Here is a 13,025-nt window from a genome sequence, read left to right as displayed (position 1 = left end):
GACCACCTACCCGCATGTGCACAAAACAAGTGGGAAGGAGCTCTACATGCTGACATCAGGCCACCGTACCTGGGTCCTGGATCAGCAGCCATCTTGGATGAGCCATCCAGCCATGCAGGACTGACACTGAGGAACAACTGCCATAGTGACGCTACACTTGCCCTGGTGACAGTATGTACAACATTTTTTTTAAAGTGGATTATTACATTAAATATTTTTTTTTATAATTTTCACATTTTTTTTTTTTTTTTTTACATCCTGTCACCAGACCAATGCAGCCTTACCATATTTGACTGCACTACCCTAGGGAAGTGATTGAGATTTTTTTGTTTCCACTGTGGTATCTTATATAGCCATAATGGCTTTGTAAGCAATAATTTCTGACAGTTCTCGTCTGTATTCCTGCAGCCATTGGAAACTACTATGATAGCTGTGATTGGCCACAGCTCTCACATGGTGCAGGGCTGTTGGGATTGGCCCTGTGTCATGTGATCACTGTGACCAAGTACAGAGATCACAATAGTTCTCAATAGCTGTATGAATTACAGCCATTACTACTGGACTTGTGATCACTGTGATTGGTCACAACGATCACATGGTACAGCTGCCTGGTACTTGGATCGATGATGCTGTAGACACAGCGGTCACAGGATCATGTATGAGAAACAGTTTTGGGAGGACATAGAGGTACGTGGCAATTGGTTAAGCATTGCCTAAATCAATGTCAATATGCTTTTGTAGCCCAAACTTTTTAGCGTCCTTCCATTTTGTGCATAAAAACAAAATATGTTTAATAAAACTGTAATGTGGACTGCACTATTATTTTGATGTCTGTATAGTTTCTGCAACTTTACAGCTCACTCTGTTGCATTTACCTATGCTTTATTTCCAGATATTAATTATGTGAATTACTGTGATAACACACATTTGGATTTACAATGCTATATAGCAGAAATATTCATTATATGCCATTCTCCTTGAAAATGAACATCTGAACTCTTCACAAAGATCTTTTTCTGAGGAAACACGTTTATAATACCAAACTTTTATAATCAGCTGTCCTTTATTGCTGTAATAATTAACATGCCTGTTCAATAGAAAGCCTGGCTATAAAGCACATTTTCTGAAGTAGCACATTTAAAGGCTCACAATAACAAACAGTCTATCAGCGTTGTGAAGCAGAGAATAATATAGTGCTTCATCTGCTTCTGTAACATATTCCTGCTTATTTCTTCCAGATGCACTGTGAATCATTTTGAATGCACACTAGTCTGTATGGAATCTTGTTGATGAGATATGAAAAGTGCATTGTAAAAGCAACACATATTTCTGAAAAGTTATAATTAAAGCCTGATGTTTCAAGCGCTCAAACTCTTATACATTGGCGTAGCAGTGAAGATACTCGGCACGGCTTCATGCAGTTAAAATGTGACTGAACATCACTTGCTTTATTCAGGATGGTTGGGCCTTATGCCGCGTACACACGGTCGGACTTTTCGTCTACAAAAGTCCGACAGCCTGTCCGACAGACTTCCGGCGGACTTTCGGCGGACTTGCAGCAGACTTTCTAACGAACGGACTTGCCTACACACGACCACACAAAAGTCCGACGGATTCGTACGTGATGACGTACACCGGACTAAAATAAGGAAGTTCATAGCCAGTAGCCAATAGCTGCCCTAGCATGGGTTTTTGTCCGTCGGACTAGCACACAGACGAGCGGATTTCGGGGTCCGTCGTAGTTACGACGTAAAGATTTGAAGCATGTTTCAAATCTAAAGTCCGTCGGATTTGAGGCTGAAAAAGTCTGCTGAAAGTCCGGAGAAGCCCACACACGATCGGATTACCAGCCAGCTTTAGTCCGTCGGCGTCCGTTGGACTTTTGTAGACGAAAAGTCCGACCGTGTGTACGCGGCATTACAGTATTATTTCTGAGCATACAGAAATGTAATAATGTGCTTGTGTTTATAATGTTCTTAGATGTGACCACTATTTCCAGCGGTTCTGTAATTACTGCTAAATTGTAACCGCATAGATTATTTAAAATATAGCAGTTGGACAGACCATCCTGAAATGTTCTTTTCTTAGTCACAGGTTTTATCTGGATATTGAAAGAAGTGTAAAAGCATTCAACAGCTCACCGGTGACAAAATCACTTTACAGGAAAAAAAAATTGTCATTGGGCCAGAGTTGCTGTCTTGCTGGCTGAATAGGAGAGATGTCATTTTACAGCATTTTTGTCAGCATGGGGGCCACACCATGCTCATCCAGCTCACGAGGGAGCAACACTATGGAAGCACTCAGATATCTATATGCTAGAATAGCAGAGGTAAAATACTCAGCACAGCTATATGCAGTCATAACACGAATGAACATCATTTATGTTCTTTGGAATGTTTGGACCTTATAGTATTAATTCTGCTTACGGTAGATTAAAGCATAACAGCTTGTGTAAATACTGGTTTTAGAGTAAGGTCCAAAAATGAAAATATACCCTTGTATTTGACCACTATTCCCAGCTGTTGTTTAGTTAGTGCTAAATTATAACTGCAGTGATTATTTAGCATATAGCAGTTGGACAGATCATTATGAAGTGTTTTTATCTTGTTATGGTTGAAAATGTTTTTATTGGTAGTATAAACAGCATGACAGAAATATGGTTGATGCATCATATAGAATAAAGCAGCAATGAGCGGGCCAAATGGCTATCGCCTACAGTAGAGCTTGTGCCTGAAATTTTCATAAACATCCACAAATACATATTATGTCAAGCGATAAATGAACAGGGGGGAGAAAGAAAGGAAAAAGAAAGAACGACAAAGAAAAGATTGGGAGAGAAGGAGGGGTAAAGGGGGAGGAGAGAAGGGATCTGCTGGGAGAGCCTGGGGTGGAAAGACAATAACTCGACTGTTGAGGATCATCGTAATACATTTGGGGGAGAATCATGGCAAAGGTTGAGCTGAGCTCGAGGGGACAGGGAGCATGCCAGCTAGGGTATCTGAGGAGGAGAAGCGCAGCCAAACAGACCACAAAACGTTATGTTTGTCATTGGTGTTATTGTCGAGCACCAACATCTCCTTCATTTTCATGATGTATTTCAGTGTGGATACCCAAAGAGATAGTGGGGGGGTAGTGGTGGATTTCCAAAAAAGTGGTATAAGTTGTCGGGCCGCAGACATCATTTCTGGGAGGCTATCGATCCCCGCAACATGGAGAGAAGTGCGATCTCAGGGGTTAGCTGTAAAGATTCCTCATATATAGCATTATATACCTGAAATACCTGTTTCCAGAAGGGTCGTATCTGTTCACACTCCCACCAGACATGAAGATAGGTCCCCGTGGCTGCATTGCATAGCCAGCAGGAGGATGAGGTAGAAAATTTTGTGTAGTGTAGCGGGGTCCCTGTACCACCTGGAAAGGATCTTGAAGTTCTTCTCTTGTGAGTAGCAAGAGATAGATTTGTGTGCGAAGTGGAACGCAGTCTGCCAATGCACTCTGGAGAGGTTTTTTTTCCAGGTCTGCCGACCACATCCTGGTATATGTTATAAGCTATAAATGTGGGAGAGTAGATGTCTGGAGGGAGCTTAAACGTTCAAATTCCAAGAGTGGACGATGTATTTGAGATGAGAGGAACGGGTGTTTTGCAAAGGAGACCAGATGCAGGGATGTGAGCCAATCATGCTTCCCCTCAGGGATGATTGGGGTCCCGAGTCCCCGGGGGATGAAAGTGTGGGCCTGAGGCCAGGAGGAGTGGTGGAATGAGCCCAGTGTATGGGCCCCGATGCTCTGGGGAAAGGCCGCATTGTCAAATAGGGAGGATGAGGGGGAGGGATCCAAGGAAAGAACCTTGCATAGCCCTCTCCGATACACCAAAGTGTAAGGACAGCTGTAGTTAGAGGTGAGACACAGAATAGATAAGAAAAGCTACCTTTGTAACCCCAGAGGAGAGCGCGTAAGTCGACTGGAGCCAGGTCCTGCTCGACCATTACCAAGGCCTTTTGAAAAGGACGTGGGAACCACTCTAGGGTGCGTGCCATGAGAGTAGCTTTGTAGTAAAGCTCATAATCAGGTAGTACTGTGCCTCCCTGTAGTTTTGAATGTGTAAGCAGTTTGTGCTTTACTGTAGATAGTCCCCTATTCCAGATAAAACGAATGGAGTGGGAACGCAGGGCAGAAAAGAAGGATTTAGGGATTAGTACGGGTACGGTTTGGAAGAGATATAATAATTTGGATAGAGTGTCCATCTTAAGGGTGTTAATGCAACCAAACCAAGGTAGGGCCGTGCCCCCCCAGGAAGCTAAGTCTTTCTGGAGACGGGAGAGGAGAAGGATGTAGTTTAGTGTAAAGAGGTTAGAAAGGTTGACGGGTATCATTATGCCCAGATAGGAGATTTCCCCTTGGTCTGCCAATGAAAAGAATAATTGGAGCGAAGTAAAGATGTGGATACGGGTAGGGAAACGTCGAGGGCCTCTGTTTTAGAGATATTGGGGGGTTATTTACGAAAGGCAAATCCACTTTGCACTACAAGTGCACTTCAAGTGCACTTGGAAGTGCAGTCGCTGTAAATCCAAGGGGGACATGCAATGAAAATAAAAAAACAGCATTTTAGCTTGCACATGATTGGATGATAAAATCAGCAGAGCTTCCCCTCATTTCAGATCTACCCCTCAGATTTACAGCAACTGTACTTCCAAGTGCACTTGCAGTGCACTTGTAGTGCAAAGTGGATTTGGCTTTCGTAAACGACCCCCACTGAGTTTAAAATTACTTAACAAGCCGAAGCGCTTAAATTCATAGAAGAGTGAGGGGAGGGTCGTATGGGTTTGCCGAACATATATCAATAAATCATCCGCGTAAAGGGATAGTTTATGGTGTTCGGAGGGTGTTTGGATTCCTTGTATGGAGGCATTTTGGCGAATGGCACATGGCAGGTGCTCAATTACAATAACAAATAGGAGCGGAGAACGGGGGCAACCTTGACTCAGTGTCGATAGAGTAACCATAAAGTGGTTCGGGGCATAACCGATCACTGGAGGTAGAGACCATGATTGCAGCAGGGAAACAGAATTACATGAATAGGCCACTAGGTGGCACCAAATGGTCAAATACAAATAGAAATAATAAACATAATAAAGTACTATAAGGAACATATCAGAACCAAGAACAGTGGCAGAAATAGGCACCAAATATGCCTGGGGGGGTGGGAGGCATGGAGCTCCACAGGGCAGGATGTAGGTTAGAACAAAATGATCTGTCATGGGGAAAAATGGTTATGAACAGTAACATAAAACATACAGTCAGGTCCATAAATATTGGGACATTGACACAATTCTAATCTTTTTGGCTCTATACACCACCGCAATGGATTTGAAATGAAACTAACAAGATGTTCTTTACTTGAAGACTTTCAGCTTTAATTTGAGGGTATTTACATCCAAATCAGGTGAACGGTGTAGGAATTACAACAGCTTGTATATGTGCCTCCCACTTTTTAGGAGACCAAAAGTAATGGGACAGATTAACAATCATCCATCAAACTTTCACTTTTTAATACTTGGTTGCAAATCCTTTGCAGTAAATTACAGCCTGAAGTCTGGAACGCATAGACATCACCAGACGCTGGGTTTCATCCCTGGTGATGCTCTGCCAGGCCTCTACTGCAACTCTCTTCAGTTCCTGCTTGTTCCTGCTTGTTCTTGGGGCATTTTCCTTTCAGTTTTGTCTTCAGCAAGTAAAATGTATGCTCAATCTGATTCAGGTCAGGTGATTGACTTGGCCATTGCATAACATTCCACTTCTTTCCCTTAAAAAACTCTTTGGTTGCTTTCGCAGTATGCTTCGGGTCATTGTTCATCTGCACTGTGAAGCGCCGTCCAATGAGTCCTGAAGCATTTTGCTAAATATGAGCAGATAATATTGCCCGAAACACTTCAGAATTCATCCTGCTGCTTTTGTCAGCAGTCACATCATCGACAAATACAAGAGAACCAGTTCCATTGGCAGCCATACATGCCCACGTCATGGCACTACCACCACCATGCTTCACTGATGAGGTGGTATGCTTTGGATCATGAGCAGTTCCTTTCCTTCTCCATACTCTTCTCTTCACATCACTCTGGTACAAGTTTATCTTGGTCTCATCTGTCCATAGGATGTTGTTCCAGAACTAAGGCTTTTTTAGATGTTGTTTGGCAAACTCTAATCTGGCCTTCCTGTTTTTGAGGCTGGCCAATGGCTTACATCTTGTAGTGAACCCTCTGTATTCACTCTGGTGAAGTCTTCTCTTGATTGTTGACTTTGACACATACACCTACCTCCTTGAGAGTGTTCTTGATCTGGCCAACTGTTGTGAAGGGTGTTTTCTTCACCAGGGAAAGAATTCTTCGGTCATCCACCACAGTTGTTTTCCGTGGTCTTCCGGGTCTTTTGGTGTTGCTGAGCTCACCGGTGCATTCTTTCTTTTTAAGGATGTTCCAAACAGTTGATTTGGCCACACCTAATGTTTTTACTATCTCTCTGATGGGTTTGTTTTGTTTTTTCAGCCTAATGATGGCTTATATTGAGAGTTGACAGCAACAGATTCCAAATGCAAATAGCACACTTGAAATGAACTCTGGACCTTTTATCTGCTCCTTGTAAATGGGATAATGAGGGAATAACACACACCTGGCCATGGAACAGCTGAGCAGCCAATTGCCCCATTACTTTTGGTCCCTTAAAAAGTGAGAGGCACATATACAAATTGTTGTAATTCCTACACCGTTCACCTGATTTGGATGTAGATACCCTCAACTTAAAGCTGAAAGTCTGCAGTCAAAGCACATCTTCTCTGTATCATTTCAAATCCATTGTGGTGGTGTATAGAGCCAAAAAGATTAGAATTGTGTCAATGTCCCAATTTTATGGACCTGACTGTATGAACGGAACAGAGGATGGCAAACTAGGAATATGATACACTCTTTCTATGTGAGCATTTAAGCAATGTGGTCACATGCGTATGGCCCTGGAAATCAAAAGTTAAGATCCAAAAAGCAAAATAAAAAGCATTAAGGAGAGGATTCACAGGGGAGTGTACACCAGAGTACTGGAGAATTTGCAGGAAACAATCCTGTTAAACTGGAACAAATGATCGTCCAGATAGGGTGATTCAATCCTTCCGGTCCTTGACGGTAGAACATGTTGTCCTCTGTAAGTGAGCCCTAACGTGGGCATAAATCAATAAACCTTCCATGGGGAATAAACAGCTAACTGTAGCAATGCACTGGAAGGTGTTCAGTGAGGAAAAAAACAGGTGGATCCTGAGGAGGATGTACTCAGAGAATCTTGAGTAAACGCAGGAGATGATCCTGCCAAAAAGGACAAATGACCAGCTGGTCTATGGAGAGTCAGTCAATGGGGTCTTTGTGTGAGGAGGATCCAGGGCGCCATTTGCGGCCTTGTTTGTGCTACTGTGGAAGGAATGGCAGGCCGGGGTGGTGGGAGTAAAGGGCCAATCAGGGATAGAGACATGTGGTAATTCCAGCATGCTAAGGAATGTGGGAAGGTCTCCAAGGGTGCAGAAGATGGCTGTCTTGCCGTCGTGATGAACCCGCAGCTGGAAAGGGAAATGCTGTTGGTATTTCATCTGGCGAGATTGTAGTAGTTGCGTGAGGGGCTTTCCGCATGGTCAGGGTCTGATGTGAGAGGTCCGGTAGAAGCATCACGGGGGTAGTGTTGAAAAGAGTAGTGTCCCGTGTGCTGGCAGCTTGCATGATGGCTTCTTTGATGGTATAGAAGTGCACCCTGCAGAGTGTGTCACGCACAAATGAGGGGTCAGGTTTCCTGGGACCGGAGGTCCTATGGGCATGGTCAAGTTCAAGGGGGTTATCCTTAGGCAATTGCAATAACTGATTGAAAATGGCTGTCACTGCTGCAGTTAAATCTTTGGGTTCCACGAATTCAGGTATTCCGCGTATGCGGATGTTATTGCGTCTGTTTCTATTTTCAATGTCATCCTGCTGGTATGATAGGTGTTGCAGCATGACTGTGTGGGTATTGAGTATTTCTTCATGGGACTGTACGGCTGTATGGAGGCCCTCGGTGGTGTTTTCTATGTCCTCAAAACGAGCCCCAATGTCCTTTTTAAGCTCAGCAATCTCCTGTTCGTATGTTTTTTCAATGTGCTTTACACATTGTCCAAAGTCAGCCTTTATGGGGAGAGAGCGGATGTAGCTGTGCAGGGTTCTCATTTGGGATTCTATGTCCCATCCATCCTCAGATCCTAGGAAGGTGTTGGAATAGCTCCCGGAGCGCCTAGAGGGGACGATCCTGGTTCCCAGAAGGTGGGTGGCAGGCCTGAGAGCCAGCTAAAGAGTCCAGGGCAGACTCAGAGTGGGCCGGGAATGGAGGCGCTGGTGCCATCTTGGATTCCGGCCGGCGCTGGGCCACGGCCGAGGATCGGGTGAAAAAGTGCCCCAAATCACCCCCTGGGCGAGATTCCCCTCTCCCCTTCGACTCCCCCTGTCCCCTTCAACGCCTTGTACTTATCTTTCCCCATGGAGTCTGTTCAGGTGGCGTTCTGCGGTGTAGAGATGCCCTGTAGAGCCGCAGGATCCGGGAGCTAAAACACTGTACATCCTACAGCTCCATGCCGCAAGCCATGCTCCCGTTTTTGTCTTGTTATAGTAACACACTTTATCTGTGTGCTACAAGAAGTCTAGTAGCATGTTACACTTAAGGCCGGGTTCACATATGTGCCGCCGCGGTTTCGTGCCTGGGGTCCGGTGTGTCCCTGTTCACCGGTTCATGTGCGAATCAAGCCTGATTTTTTGCCTGAATTCGCACCTAAATCGGACCCAAAGATGCACAGGACCCTTTTCGAATGCGGACCGTGGCTGCCCAGACATGTGTGAACCAGCTCCATTGAGAGCCGGTCACACTCACCTGTCATGCGAATTGGATGCGGGGAAATCTGCATCCAATTTGCATATACTGTATGTGAACCCGGCCTTACACGGTAGATATATTCTCACTGGTTTCCAGTGTTACTCTCTCACTGGCTGGATGAGCAAGGTGTAATGTAACTGAAAGGTGACATTCTGCTGCATTTCTGTTGTGGGAGCCACACCTCGCTTATCTGACCCATGAGTCAGCAACGCTATTTACTAGCAGGAATGTATTTTTTGTGCACATTTAAACAATCCTGTTGCTGACTAGCTCTTGTCCAGGACTGGATACCAAGTATGCCACAGGCTTAAGGCCAACAACTCGAGGACGCACATTTGCTACAGTGATGATGGGGGTGATTGTCCAACATTTGCAATGCTCAGGACAGGATGGGCACAGATAGCTATGGCAGTTCGTCTGGATCGTTAGTAAATGCAAATGACCTAGAGGTATTGCATTTACATTATTCAACATTTTTTAAATGTTGCAGTTTTTTTTCTCATCGTACAGTGCAAGACACAGGATCTTTGGTCTTTAACCATGGGTTATATGCAGCTACCTTCACATGAATACTGCAAAAAAAAAAGAGAAACTGCAAAGACATCCTCTAAATACCCTCCCCCCCACTCCCAGCTAGCCTCATGCCACGTACACGCGATCAAAATTTTAGTCAGAAAAGCCTTGGATGGTTTTTATGACGGAATTCCGCTCAAGCTTGTCTTGCATACACGCGGTCACACCAAATTCCGACCGTCAAGAACGCGGTGACATATAACACGTACAACGGGACTATAAAACGGACGTTCAATACCCAGTGCACCACCCTTTGGGCTCCTTCTGCTAATCTCGTGTTTATCTTGTGTTAGTAGAAGTTTGGTGAGAGACGATTCGCGCTTTTCCGCCTCGTGCTTCTCAGTCCGTTACTGCTCTTCAGTTTGTGCTTTTGGGTTTGTATCTGGTTTTCAGTGCATGTAGTCAGTTTGTAACTGTTTTGCAGTGCGTTCTGTTAGTTCGTTCTGACCAGCCGACCATTTTGAAGCAATGTTGCAGTTACGTACTCATCGTAGAGTTCGTGCTATGCGGGGGCTTGGTGTTGGGGTTCTTGCTTTGACCCAAGACCAGTCCATGAACAGGATGGGGAGGAGTTCATGGACCAAGAATTGGTTACTCCAGCGTGACCAATTCTCTCATATGCCTTTGCTGCGGGAGATCCAGGAGAATAACCCTGATGATTTCAGGAATTTTCTCCAGATGACGGACCCCGTTTTTCAGTGTCTGTTGGCTTTGCTGTCCCCTTATATTATGAAGCAGGACACCTGCATGCTGCAAGCCATCACTCCCGAGCAGAGGCTAGGCGCCACGTTGCGGTGCTTGGCAACAGGGAGAAGTCTGCAGGACCTCAAGTTCTGTACAGGCATCTCCCCCCAGGCTCTGGGGATCATTATTCCAGAGACCTGTTCTGCCATCATTCAGGTCCTGCAGAAGGACTATATTAGGGTAAGTTTTCTCCTTTAACATCACATTCTATGTATTTAATTGTCGTGAATAATCAGTCAGAATAAATTGTGCCTTTTTAAGGACAGGTTTCCCGCACAATAATCATTATTGAGTAATTTTTAACGAAGATATTTTTAAGATACAAAATCAATCTATATGACACAGTCTGTGCATGTGAAACTTATTCACGGAGATGTGTGGGCATACGAAACAGTTATTTATTGGTTGACAAAAACAAATAATCACATGAAATTAAGATACCGATTGCGTTACATGAACGTCTTGAAAATCAATAAAAACAATTGCAAAAATGGGCATACCGTCCCTTTGACATAATACCACCATGATAACTTCTCAGTAGAATCAATAACCTTGTGAACTTGACAATTAAACAGAACATCTGTATTTCACACGTACAACCATTACTATACTGCAGGTAAGTAAGTGGTTAAAATTGCGAAATAAATTAGACGTTTGTTTTGTCAATAAATGTGGCAACTATGCAAAAAGAAAAATATAATGAAAAATTTGAATCTTTAGATAAAAATCTACAAGGCGGTTATTGATTCGGGAGAATGATTATCAATTGAATAATATTCAATACATCAATATTTGAGAGAACATATCAATATTTGAGAGAACATACAAGATAAAATCAACATGACATAATTAACCATTCCAGGATGGCTACTGTTCCTATTGGCTGGTTACCAGAGTCAAGATGGCTGCCGTAGTTTCAAAATGGATACTCTTAAAGAGGATTTACTTCTTGTGACCTCCGAGTTCTAAGTATTAGGTGTTGAGGAATCTTCATGAATGTAAAGATATGTATTCATGCATGGTGCATGAGTGTCAGTCTGGGAGTGTGTGTGTCTCCCAGTGTCCCCCCTCAAGGTGGATCCCTGAGCTCTCCCCCTGAGCTCTCCTCTATTTTTTTTTTCTCTCGCATCTTACTTGCCTCTAAATACCATTTCAGATAATAAGACCATAAAAATTATAATGGCTCTGCCAAAAGGACGTGACTCACTTTCCATTGGATTAGGAGACTTAATTATTAACCTTCTCTGGAAATTTAGTGAGTTCAAATAATACCACCTTCAACCACCAGGTGTCTCACATGTGTTTTGAGTCCATCCTTTTAAGTTAATACGTTCTATTTTCATAATGTGTATAATGGTAAGGATAAGTATATACCTTTACATATTCTGGTAATCGGTCTAATGTAAAATACACTCAGTACAATCTTGATTAATCATTTTTACATAACTGGTTATATATCTATAAATGTATCTTTATAAAAACTGGTCGACCTATGAAAGACACAAGTTGTTATTGATATATATATATATATCAATATTACATAAAAATGATTATCTATATGGATACCTGTATAACTTCTGGTATCTTCACTGAATATTTGTTTTTCTAAGCATAGGCTACAGTCTTATATAGTTATAATCATAATTATATGTTTTTCCTAATACTAATTAGTTTCTTAAAACACTTCTACTTATAAAATCACGCTTTCATATAGATTTTCTTCATACCAAAGTTGTTGGGTCCACAGATGCCAAAATTATAATATGTCTCTGTGACCTACAATGTCATAGATAGTTTGAAATGACTTATAATAACCTTATAGATACTTTTAAAATATTTTTGACTGGCACAACATTCAACTCTTTCTAACATGTTGAGATGGACCTTGAACATTCCCACTGGGTGCTTAGAAATGACTTGTTTGTCTAAACCATCCTAAAAGTTCATACAATGAGTTTTGTTAGCCAAGGTGTTAGCTATTTAAACAGTCCCTCACTTGAACACAATAGGTTTAGGCCAGGTGAGGTTATTTCTATGTGAGAATTGTCTGTATAATCTTGTATCCTATGACTATAAGGGTAGCTTTCGTTTATTCACTAATACCATGTAAATATCTCCTTGTTTTGTGACGAGAGTAGTTATTGTTCCAGCAGTTTTCCTTACAATACATGCTTGTAAAAGTCTTCAATATTTGAAGTAGTAGAAAAACTTGGAAAAACATGAGAGCGTCTAATTTGTCCTGAAGGTCTCCAAAAGGGCAACAGTTCAATTATTGCAACATCACAGTTCATCTACTTTTTGAGGCCTAAGCATTTCTCATGTAAATGTAATATATATTTCTTCATGAATTCACAACATAATGTATGCTAATATTTTGCATTTCTTTCATCATTCCCTAATTACCATGATTGTAATATGCTGTTAATGTCCTCTTTATCCTCATGCATGCTTTAAGCTTTTAATGCTCCTTTTTTGGCCTATATGCATATTTGCCTTCACTAACCTCCCCAGCATGCTATCCTGGGCCCATATACACCTAGCCTAGTCACTTAACAATATATTTTGTCAGCTCCATTGTAGTGCTTTACCCTAAACACCCCCTGAAATGTGTCCAAATGTTATTGCTGTCCTTAAATTCAGGCAGAGTGCCAGAGGCTTTTTTTAGGGCTCCCAAACACATTTAGAACCCTCCCCCCTAAAATTTTTCCAATGGGCCATCAGAGGGGGTGAGGAATCTGATAAGTGGACCTTATATTTTTGTCTTTAAATACTCCTTAAAATAA

This window comes from Aquarana catesbeiana, linkage group LG01, assembly GCF_042186555.1.
Source record: "Aquarana catesbeiana isolate 2022-GZ linkage group LG01, ASM4218655v1, whole genome shotgun sequence".
NCBI lineage: Eukaryota > Metazoa > Chordata > Amphibia > Anura > Ranidae > Aquarana > Aquarana catesbeiana.
This window is presented reverse-complemented; position numbering follows the sequence as displayed.